The sequence below is a fragment of the Podarcis vaucheri genome (assembly GCF_965113315.1).
Source record: "Podarcis vaucheri genome assembly, chromosome: 6".
Taxonomy (NCBI): Eukaryota; Metazoa; Chordata; class Lepidosauria; order Squamata; family Lacertidae; genus Podarcis; species Podarcis vaucheri.
In genome coordinates this window covers 59,916,248-59,928,031 of record NC_138764.1, presented here as the reverse complement: position 1 = coordinate 59,928,031, position 11,784 = coordinate 59,916,248, and positions in this window count along the sequence as shown.

The following is an 11,784-nucleotide window of genomic DNA, read 5'->3' as shown; positions in this document are numbered from 1 at the left end:
AGAACCTATTTCTGAAAGACCTGCCCACAGAAATCAAGATTTTTAATGTAGTTGGGATTGGGCACTGCCTGTGGGTCCACCCAGCCCACCAGCCCCAACCCAAGCAATAAACTCAGAAGCCAATAGTCCCTCCTCAGAAAGACTCAGTTCTTATTTAGTGTGACGCTTTTAAAAAACAGCCTTGCTAATGCAGATTCCAAAGCAAATGCAGTTCACTGCCCCCAAACTGGGGCTTATGATGGTACTGCAGTGTCATTCACACAGAATACTTCAGATCAGGCTCTGAGTGGTTTACAGCAAACCTGCAGTATTGCCCAAGAGTATTTGCTCCTTCTTTGCAGGCTGCCGGTTGAGCAGAAGCTGAGAGAGTAGATTTCAACAGCACTGCAATGTTATTTGCTGCTCCCCCCCCCCCTTGTATTACAGATTGGACTGAGAGAGTAGGATACAAAAATCACTTAGTTCACTGTTCTGTTCCTATTGCAAGTTGGAAAGCTGTGCTGAGACAGTAGCTTACAACAGCCTTGCAATGTAGTCCAGTATTGCAGCCACAGGCCAGAGGGGGAGCTACCTAAACTGACCCTTAGACCTCCTCCCGGCCCAAATATACCTTAACTACTAATAGGAGCTTTGAACTCCACTGACTTGCAAACCACCTTCCCCCTTTTAAATGCTCAAAACAATAGAAAACAAAGTAAAACAAGACTCCTGTCTCGAATGGCCTATCTTGTTTTTTCCAACCCGCTCAGCCTCAAGCTCAAGTAACATACCCACCGCAACATTTTGTACAGAGCTCCTCTTGCATCTAGTCATTGTAATTTTATGGGGGTTCCAATCTCTGGAGATTCTCCCAAACCTTCAGAGCAGATTTAGGGATGGAGACAGGAGAAGTTCAGTTGTGTGAGTGGAAGCTGTTCTGTTCATACGATGACTTTGGTGGAGTTAATCTGGAGTTTGCAGAAGCAAACAGGGCTCATAGTGAGTAGAGGGCATGTTTGCAAAAATATGAGCAACACCTTCCTGGTAGTCAGAGTCGATTGTGCATCTACAGCACAGATCCCTGTGTTTACAAGGCGTGCCTCATGTTTGCTACATGTACCTGTATGTTTCCAATCTCTTATCTCCTGCACCCTTAGTGGTGCCCCCTGGGAGATGTGCAGTGTAGATATGCAAACATGAATGCCCCCTACAGCTTGAATTGGATTGACAGAGATTAACATTGATGATTAACATATCCCTATATGTAAGACACCTTGAGTGTGATTTCTAGCATAGAAAGGCAGGGTATAAACGTCCAAATGCATTTTAAAATATCTGCATTTCATACAGCACAAGGCACGTGCAGTATTTTTTTCTTCTTCTAAAGGCAAGCTGGTCTAATAAAAGATTGCTTAACTCTCATAGCCACACGCACGGTAGCATTCTTAGGAATGGGCAGCATTAAGGGCAATTGTACTATTCTGCAATGGAGACAAGTAAGATAGAACTAATGCACAGTCTGCTGTTAAAAAGTAAATAAACTTTAAAGCCATTATTTTCCTTTTGCATGTTCCAAAACGAGACTTTACTGCACTAGCTGTTCCCTGGGGATCAGTGCAGTGGAGGGTAGGGGGGTGGATCCTGGAAGCAGCTCTCAAATCATACTGTCTGTTTAGACACTTCCAAAGGAGGAGGAATGGGGCTTCCAGAAGAAGGACGTGTGTGATGCTTCCACAGCCTCTTGGCTTCTAAAATAGAGATCCATGCCTGACTCTCAGGAAAGCAGGAAGAGAGGTGTCTGTTGTTGTTCATCCCAATCCCTGCCTCATTTCATCAGTAGCCCTTGCCCCATGTCTTTCACCCCAAATATGTCTTCCACCCTTGAATGTAAAAGTTGAAAAATGCTCAGGGTACAAAAATCCCTTGATGGGTAACATGACCTCAAAGGAAAAGGTCATTCTGATGAGTCCAAGGACCTGTAGTTGAGAAACCTTAGCACCTTCATAAAACTAAATCCCAGGCTCTGAATCTCTACAAGACAGGAAGCCCAGCAAATAAACAGGTTTAAGTTTGCTTGCGGCAAAGATCCAGCTTTGGTTCCAGCAAGGTCCAGTTGCCGCCTGTTACTCGCCATTCCTTCTGGAGCTGTCATCCAGCCCTTTGCTTCAGCTTCTCCATCCTGTGCCAGAGGTCACTGCGCATGATGGATGGCAGAACAGTTTGAAGGCAGCTTGCCACGTGGACAGTGTGCTGAATGTGTTATGATCATGAATCTTGATCTATGAATAGTGACAGCTGACTGATTGGAGGACATTTCTGGCTGGCTGCGTGGAACGAAGCGGGGGCTATACGCTATAATGATGAGTATTAGGAATGTATTAAGAGGTAATGCCAGTAGAAAAGAACAATGTCTCATGCTAATGCTCTCTTTCAGCCACATAAATTCCAGACAGAACCAAGACATTTCCCATTTTATCACATTCTATCACAATCCTCTTATTTCAGCTACACCTAATGATAGATAATCATTGTATCTGACAGATGCTGGCACAGTAGAATGACAGCTGCTCACTGCCCTTTTATTAAGGAGCTGTTTTCAGGCCATCTATGGAATTATTGTTAGCTTCAGCCCACAAAATGAGGACTGTGCCCATGTGTGCATGCCTTGGGAGAGAAGGTGGATTCTCCTTAAAATGCACAGCTGCACTTGGTTTGAGCATTCGCTTCTGCAGAAATGAAGCAAAACGTGCAGAATGTGTTTGAATAAAGCAGATGATCATATTGAAAATTCAGGATACCAACTCAGATTAGTACCAGACTGTAATCTATATATCCATTCAGTGTTGGCATCAGGATTTCGGAGGCCATATTTTGGCGATATACACTCTTAAACAAGATGTGGGGGATCTTTTGCCTTTGCAGATGTTGACCCATGCCCATCTTAAACCTACTAGAGGCAGAGCACATCATCCAAGAATTTTCTTACAATACTGTCAACTGTCTTGGATGCACTTTGCCAAATGAGATGAATGACCCACTTGGGGTTGGGTGGGCCATTTGTCATAGTTCCCCAGCAAATGCCTACCCTTGCTGCACTCTGGAGCCAGCCTCTTCTGTGTGGTGTACATCCACCCACTTTTCAATGGCTTCCTATGTTTCTGAACATTAGTTATCCAGCTCTCCAAAATCTAAATTCACTATATCCCCCATGTCAGGAAGATTTTAGCAGCTTTTTGGCAGGCTAATGATTAACCAAGAACATTTAGACTCTAAACCATGCAATTAGGGGAAAGTATGATACTACTTGCATGATAGTTTTTCTGTATCCTGTTCACCATGAAGACAGCAATAAATCTATGCACATTGCATATGCTAGAATAGGTTTCTGCCCTGAATCAATGATGAGATGGAAGAAGCTGCATGGAAATGTCATGGGCTGGTGATTTTATCAATCAAAGCATTGAGCTTTCAGGATGGTTAGCATCTCAGTAGAAATGTCAACTTTTTAGAAAAGACACAAATGAAGTCCTCTCATATTTAATTATAAGTGGGAAATTACCAGAGAAGAATTTCTGTTAGCACACCAATTTGTAAATCAAATCATTTTTCTATCCCGATAAGCTTTATGGAGGGACTAGATCTATGGCAAAAGACACCAGAATGAGATGGTGTTAGGAATAAAGATATTGCAAAACAAACATGTTGCTTCCTGAGTAACCTTGAACAGTCGACTCCCTGCCAAACACCCATAGGTCAAGCGCATAAGTTTGAAAGTTGGCATGTGATACAGAGTGAGTTTGTGGGTTATGTTGCTGCTGCTTCTTCTTATCCTAGTCTTTTTCTGAGCCGATCAAAATGACACATTTGTGATTACCAAATGTCATGGCCCCAGACCAGGAATACTCAGAGTCAGAGCCCTCCAACAATGGCAGTCCTGAGGAGGAGATGAATCCACTCCCTGGTCCGTCCCCATGTGGAGCCTAAAACTCCTCCCCAGAACCTCAGGGTGACAACTCTGCCACTAGACTCTGTTGACTGGTTCACAGATTCCTCAAAGGATCAGGAGAGTCTGAAATATTGTGGTGTGGAAAAAGCAGAAGAAGGCAGTGGCACTTTAACTGGTCAGACTTTGGGAAGTGTGGCCTCTACTCAATGAATACCTAGCCCAGGCTATAAATACCTGCTAGTTGTACCAGGAGGTTGCTAAGTCAACTTGTATTTTCTTCCTCAGCTATAGCATCACTGGCCATGGTCCTGAAAACCACACCCAAGTCCCTCTCCAAGGTGCTGATCTTGCCTTGCCATTCCTGGAACTATTGACCACCCCTTTGCTTGAACAGTCACCTATCTGCAGTAGTAGGCATCTCCATGGATCAGGACACAAGGTAGTTTCCCACCCAGATGCTGGCTAGATGGCTAGATAAAGTGCGACCACAATCGCCAATATGGCTGCCAGCTCATTTCAGGTGCAACCCAGTTCACATGACTTGTTTTCTTCATGCTTCTTTGTGCACACATAACCACATGGAGCAATTCAGCAGTGTATAAACTGGCTCTGATGTATACAACCTATAACATGGAGGCTCCATTCAGTTCTTATGGCAGATATCCACCGACAGTGTTTCCTCCAATGAAGTTGTCTATATGTTTTCAGTGCTATTAAATATGCTGGTCATCATTACATCTCATGCTATGGAATGCAATAAGTTAGTTCAGTGCTATGGAAAGAAATGCAACCATTTGCTTGTTCTGAATTTGCTGCCAAATAACTCTATTGAATTACTGGGTGGGTGGTAATCTGTCTATTCACTATTTCTGCACTGCTCATAATTTTATATATCTCCATCACACACACCCCAATTTTGTCAGTCACACACCCCAGCAAGTAAAAAATGTTTAAGCAAGTTCCTACACAGGTCTAATCACTGAACTTAGACTGCAGTCTTACACATTAGGAGTGGGCAATAGGCCAATCAGAATCTAATGGGAGATCTCGACATGATTAGTAGTAGATTGACAAGCATTTCTGGCACCCAGTGGTTTAACAATAGCACCACCCCCTTAAAAAAACCAAAAAACACCACATGGTTTCTGAAGTGAAGAAAGAGGAGAGTGTGAAATGAAATGCGGCAGAGGAGAAAGCAGGACTGATTTGTGTGTGAGAAGACTGTGAGATTAGATCTGCTCCCTAAAACAAATTATGGGGCTGAGCAACTGCTCAGAGGCCCCCGGTCCTTAATTATACATTTACATAAAGTCTCCTGTGACATAATTTTGTATCTAGCCCTCACTGGTGGATCGTAAAGTTGGTTATTCTAAAAAGCAAAGTAGATCCATCAAGCCTGTTCACCCCTGCTCTCCATCTGTACCTGGAAATAAACCCAAGCGAAATCAGTGGGACCTGCTTCTGAGTAACATGCCTTGGTTGGCACTTAGTCTATTTATTATTGCTACTATTTATTAAATTTCTATAATACCCTTCATCAGCGTGGTTTACAAAATAATAACACAAAAATGCACAACGTGGTAACAAGCAAAGACAAAAACACACCCACCCCAGAGAGTGCTTAAAAGGTCATAGTTTCTTTAATTAGCCAAAGGCCTGGGAGAAGAGGGGTGCTTTTGCCTGGCACATAAATTTATGTAATGAAGGCACCAGGCGAGCCTCCTTGAGGAGAGCATTTCACAAGCAAGGAGCCAGTACAGCAGGCTTCCTCAAACTCAGCCCTCCAGATTTTTTTTTGGCCTACAACTCCCATGATGCCAAGCTAGCAGGACCAGTGGTCAGGGGTGATGGGAACTGTAGTCTCAAAACATCTGGAGGGCCAAGTTTGAGGAAGCCTGCATTACAGAAAAGGCTCATTCTCATGTTGCCACCCTGTGGACCTCTCATGGAGGAAGCACGCAAAGAAGGGCCTCAGATGATGATCGCAGGGTCCAGGTGGGTTCATATATGGAGAGGTGATCCATGAGGTATAGCGGTCCTGAGCCGTGTTTAGGATTGCAACCCAATTGTGCAACCCAACTGTGCAACCTTCTAGAGGTCTACTCAGAAGTAAGCCCCATTGAGTTCAATGGGACTTAGCTGGTGAATGGTAATAGACATGCAGCCTTTATTTAGTGTGAGAAAGAACGCTCCCCCCCCCCTTTACCCTGCCCCTCCACATACACATTTTGCCTTGAAGCTGGCATTACAGAGTCCAAGTGAATAGATCTCACCTTGTGGAGCCTAGTTATTCACTTTGTACCCTTGGAATTAACAGCCCCCAAGCCATTTGCTCTCACTTCTCTAGTGCTCATTGCCTCCTGGAGAGCAGCCAAAGCTAAACGACATGACCTGATTCTCAAACGACAAAATGAGGCTGGCCTGGGGCTTGTTGCTGTCTGTGCCATAAAGGAAGGGAGCTCCTGGGGGGTGTCGGAAAATCTTTGATCCCCTATCTAGACAGATTACTCTATACAAGGAGGTTCTCCTACCATCCCTGGTAGGAGACTGGTGACTGGGAGTGGCCGCCGGGACCACATAACACCGGTTCTGAGAGATCTGCATTGGTGCCCAGTACATTTCCGAGCACAATTCAAAGTGTTGGTGCTGACCTTTAAAGCCCTAAACGGCCTCGGTCCTGTCCACCTGAAGGAGTGTCTCCACCCCCATCGTTCAGCCCAGACACTGAGATCCAGCGCCGAGGGCCTTCTGGCGGTTCCCTCATTGCGAGAAGTAAGGTTACAGGGAACCAGGCAGAGGGCCTTCTCGGTAGTGGCACCTGCCCTGTGGAACGCCCTCCCAGCAGATGTCAAAGCAATAAACAACTATTTTACTGAAGGCAGCCCTCTTTAGGGAAGTTTTTAATGTTTGATGCTGTACTGTTTTTAATATTCAGTTGGAAGCCGCCCAGAGTGGCTGGGGAAACCCAGCCAGATGGGTGGGGTATAAATAATAAATTATTATTATTATTATTATTATTATTATTATTATTATTATTATTATTATTATTATTATTATCCCCATGGCCGTGCTTTGTGTGTGTGTGTACCCCCAGTGTACTTGGCCTGGTTACCAACAAGGGTCAGGTGTCAGGCTGCTACCTGCACATCTGCTTGCCTGCTCAGGTCCCTAGTGGGTCAGGAGGGTAGTCCACAGACCTGCCTGACTGCTGCCACTGCCAATCCACCCAAGAGGGCCTGGGTTCACGTGCTGCAGGGTGTGCATAGCAGCAGCAGCCAGGTTCCAGAAGCAGCTGAGGCACCTTGGATCTCCTTCACCCGAGGCGTTCCATTTCAGTTGCTGTGCTTCATGGCGTGTTTTAATTGTGGGTGCTTATATTTTAATGCTTTAATAAGATTGCTTTATTGAGCATTTCAATCGTGGCGGGTTTTAAATTGTTCTGCATTTTAACCATGCCATGCAATGGGTTGCCCTGTTTTGTAAACTGATGAGAAGCCATCTAAGGCATTAAGAGGCAGAGAGAGAGAGAGAGAGAGAGAGAGAGAGAGAGAGAGAGAGGCTGGCACCCCTGTTGCTGCAGCCAGTATTGCATGTGGTCCTTCTGTCCTCTCCCCTTGGCACAACTGGGTGTGGAGTTTGCTTGCCTGCCTGCCTGAGCCATTCCATGGGTGCCTGCTGCTGCTGCTGCTGCTGGGGCCACCTGATAATAGAGGAGGCAGAGGCAGAGGCAGCACTCTGCTTACTGGTGGGCAGCAGCAAAGAAGTGAGCTGGGCATGGTTGTGCCCAGCACAATTTTACCAACACACAATCTCAGGGTGTCCCTTTTGGTTGTTATTTGGTTGGACTAGATGGCCCTTGGGGTCCCTTCCAACTCTACAATTCTAGGATTCTATTTTACGGTTCTTCTCCTTGGTCCTGTCTTGGAGGATGCCTTGTTAATACTCTTTATGCTAACACAGTCATTATTCTGGGTTTTGCTTTCTCCCCTGAGACTCTAGAAGGTAAACACTGCTTTTCTCTAGGATACAGTCATTCAGAGGATGGCACAGCACTAACCTGCCATACTGTGCACAGCCTGAACAAGGCAGAATGGAATGCTACAAGGACGTTCCTATTTTCATCTGTGAAACGTAGGAGAATGTTGCTGACAGAATCAGGGGACTAGTATTTGAGTGATAGCTACGGCACCTACTGATGAGCTAGAATCTAGCTGGTAGATGGACTCAGAGTCTGATAGCTCCATTGGTTTCATGTGCATGCCAGCCTTCAGAGAGCTAAAAATACGATGATGATGATGATGATGATGATGAATGAAGTGTCAAGATATTACTGCAAGAACAGCAGCTAGCCTTGTTGATGCATTTGCCACTTTTTTGTCCTTGTCAAATGTCTAGATTTTTTTTAAAAAAAACCCTGCTGTGACACATGTCAGGAGCCCTTGACAGCCAAGCCAGACTTGGGATTAGGGAGCACCTCAAACACTGAACACAGCTCTCTCTGAGTCCCCCACAATCTTCTCTTCTCACTTCCTTCAACTTTTTCTTATGGGACTTGTTTTCCTGAACCCATTCCACTTTGCCTATATATGTAGAGAGAGAGTGCGCACACAAACCCATCCATATCTATTCAGTGAAGTCCTATTGAAATAATGGGGTTCACTCTGGGGTAGGATTGCAGCCACGCTTCCAAGATTACGGCACCCAAAATCAGACAGCAGTCTAGGCAGGACTTTTTTTTCCAGCCAGAACTCATTAGAACTCAGTTATGGCACCTCTCAGGTGAGTACCATTGCCATTCTAAGAGAACGAGAGAGGTGTTCATGGTGAGTTCCGGCACCTCTTTTTCTAGAAAAATAACACTGAGTCTAGGTGAAGCAGGGGAATCGACCTGGGCCTCAGTGTGTGTGACATTGTGACATCATATTGCAATGTGACATCACGACATCACACACACACCCAGCCTCAGAACCTCACTTCCAGTGGTACCAGAAGTCGGGTTTCGAGGTCATGCAAGGCCTCAAACATGACTTCTGGTGCTTCGCAAGGCACTGGAAGTTGCGTTGGGGGTCCTGGGGTGTGACTGATGAGCACCCACAACAAAATTGTTGTGGGTGCTAGGGTACCCAGAGCCCCTATAGGTGGCGTCCCTGAGGTGAAGTCAAACTAATCCTTCAAACAAGAAACTCATCCTTCTGTCTATACCTTCTCCACTTTCCTTTTTTTATACCCATCATGGTCCACCAGTTTCCCATCCCCAAACCAGCACATACTCAAAAGGTACGAGGCACAGTTGTAAAGGTTAGATTGGATTCAGTCTTTATTGAGCATTCATTCTGATTCATTAATGGACTGGTTATATGACAATGAGCATGCATCCTAATTTGCACACTGCATGTCTTCTCATTAATTGTTCATTCACCCACATTTTTCAATGCATTTCCCCATCACATTCCTTACCATGAAAGTCCTTTTTTAAGAATGGATTTATTGTGCATTAATCCACTTTAATTATACAAACTTAGTTTTTCAGGATTCACCTAAACCTCTCCCACAAAATACTGGCAGTCTGGAGGCACCCAAAGAGTCATGCTTCCAATTTGTAACCTCTTTTTGTTTTGTATTTTCCAGGGGAAGAAGGGAGAGTAAAGGTGCTGCTGTTTTCTAGCCCTGGCCCTGAGGCCACCTGCTGGGCTGCTGCTGGTCATCTCCCACCTTCCCACCCCTTCCTCTGGTCACCCGCAGCAATCCTAATTGAGGTGTCCGTCCTGCTGAAGAGCTGCTCTTCTTGGGCCTTCAAGGTCACTCTAATTGCTCCCTCGTGCCTCAAGCCACCTCTGTTTCAACCCATTTTTGCAAGAATGATAGAATTTCTCAGTTCACTGATTCAGATAATCCCTCTGGTCTCAGAAACAAACAGCAGTAATAAGGGACTGTAATGCCCTGGAAACTTATTTCAGATTTCTCAAACTTTCAGCAGGTTTCTCATCTCAGGGAGCAGAAATGAGAAGCAAACTAACCTTGAAGGACATTCTTTCTGCATAATCCGGTCTGTGTTTTGCTGCTGGAAGAGGCTTCTGGGAGCGGGATGGGGGTGGGGAGAGCTATGACTTCAATCATGCCTCCCTATCAGAGCTGATACTGGCATGGAAAAAAGTGGACTAAGATTCACCACCCCACTTTGGTCAGGGACCAGTCACATCAGCTTCAGCTGAAGAGCAAAATGGAGTATAATGGACCAGCATCAAGTGAGCTGAGGTTGCAGAGGCAGCAAAGGGAGTGTGTGGTGCTGTGGTCTAAACCACTGAGCCTCTTGGGCTTGCTGATCAGAAGGTTGGCAGTTTGAGTCCACATGAAGGGTGCTCTGTCCCAGCTCCTCCCAACCTAGCAGTTCGGAAGCATAGCAGTGCGAGTAGATAAATAGGTACCGCTGTGGCAGGAAGGGAAATGGCATTTCTGTGCGCTCTAGCACTCATCACGGTGTCCCATTGCACCAGAAGCGATTTAGTCATGCTGGCCACATGATCTGTAAAGCTGTCTGCGGACAAACACCGGCTCCCTCGGTCAGAAGCAAGATGTTCGCTGCACCCCATGGTCGCCTTTGACTGGCCTTAACCATTCAAGGGCCCTTTACCTTTACCCAAGGCTTCTTCCATTGGCTCTGCCATGCTGGCTCTGAGCCAGATCCATCAGCTGCTGGGAATCAACCTCACATCAAAACAAAGTCAAGTGATTTACACCTTCTGACTCCAAGGTGACTCTTACAAGGGAACACACAATGATGACAACTTTCCAGCAGTTTGCCTTTCACTTTTTTGAACAGCTTGGCTTCCATTTTAAAGGAAGAGAAATTGACCTACAAGTTGCTCTGGTCCAGGAATGGGGAACCTGTGCAAGGCTCCAGCTGCTGTTCCGTTGCAGCACCCATCATGATAGGCATCCAATGATGTCTGCAGGACCATAAACGCCTCATCTCTGCTCTGGTGAATACCAGTGCTTTTTAACCAGTGCTTTTCTTCTAGAAAAAAAGGTGCATAGCCTTGAATACCCCCAGAAAAAAAGCACTGCTCAAACGGTTGTTTAATGAAAATCTGGCAGATTGAGGCAAAGGGACCATGGGCTTCAAGTGCTCTTCCATATGAAACAAGGGTGTTGAAATATTTTTCTTTCGCTCTGTAGTTACATTCATTTTCACTTTTGAAGATCTCTTGTATTTTCTTTACTAAAATCACATTTTTGTTCAACATTTGCTACAGACGCATTTGAATCATGTCGTCCCCCCTCAGTTTGTGGTAACAGCAGCAGAAGATCTGGTGTCAGTAACTGCCTCATTCCCACCCATGCCCCAGCATGTTGCATCATCTGGGGCAGCCTCTCCCCACCTAGTAGGTGCATTTGCAGAGTCCCCCCCCTCCCCGTTGATCTGCCAAGTGAGGCTCCGGACTCCTGCCCTGAAGTCCTGACCAGATGGTGCCACGGCTCAATGGGATCTTCTGCAGGCCTCCTCTTTCCCCTGGCAGCTCTTCCTCCCCACAGCCCAGGCCCTGTGCAATGCCGCGTCAGCTTAGGACTGACTGCCCATGCAGATCAAACCTTCCCAGTGACTAAACTTTGTGCCCAGGGCCTCTAGACAGAGCAGAAGCCCCTTTTCTCTCTTGCACTGACATTTCTGTTTATGTCGTGTGGAGGGAGCAAGGCGTCTTGGGACAGGCACTCCCTCTGCCAAAAGAATGGGGGTGAGGAGGCCACATCTCACATGAGCCCATCTCCTCGGCAAGGCTGCCAAAAGAAGATTAATGATTCTGTGAAATGAGAATCATATTCCACCTGCCTGTGCCTGACACCTGGGTGAAACTCCAGCT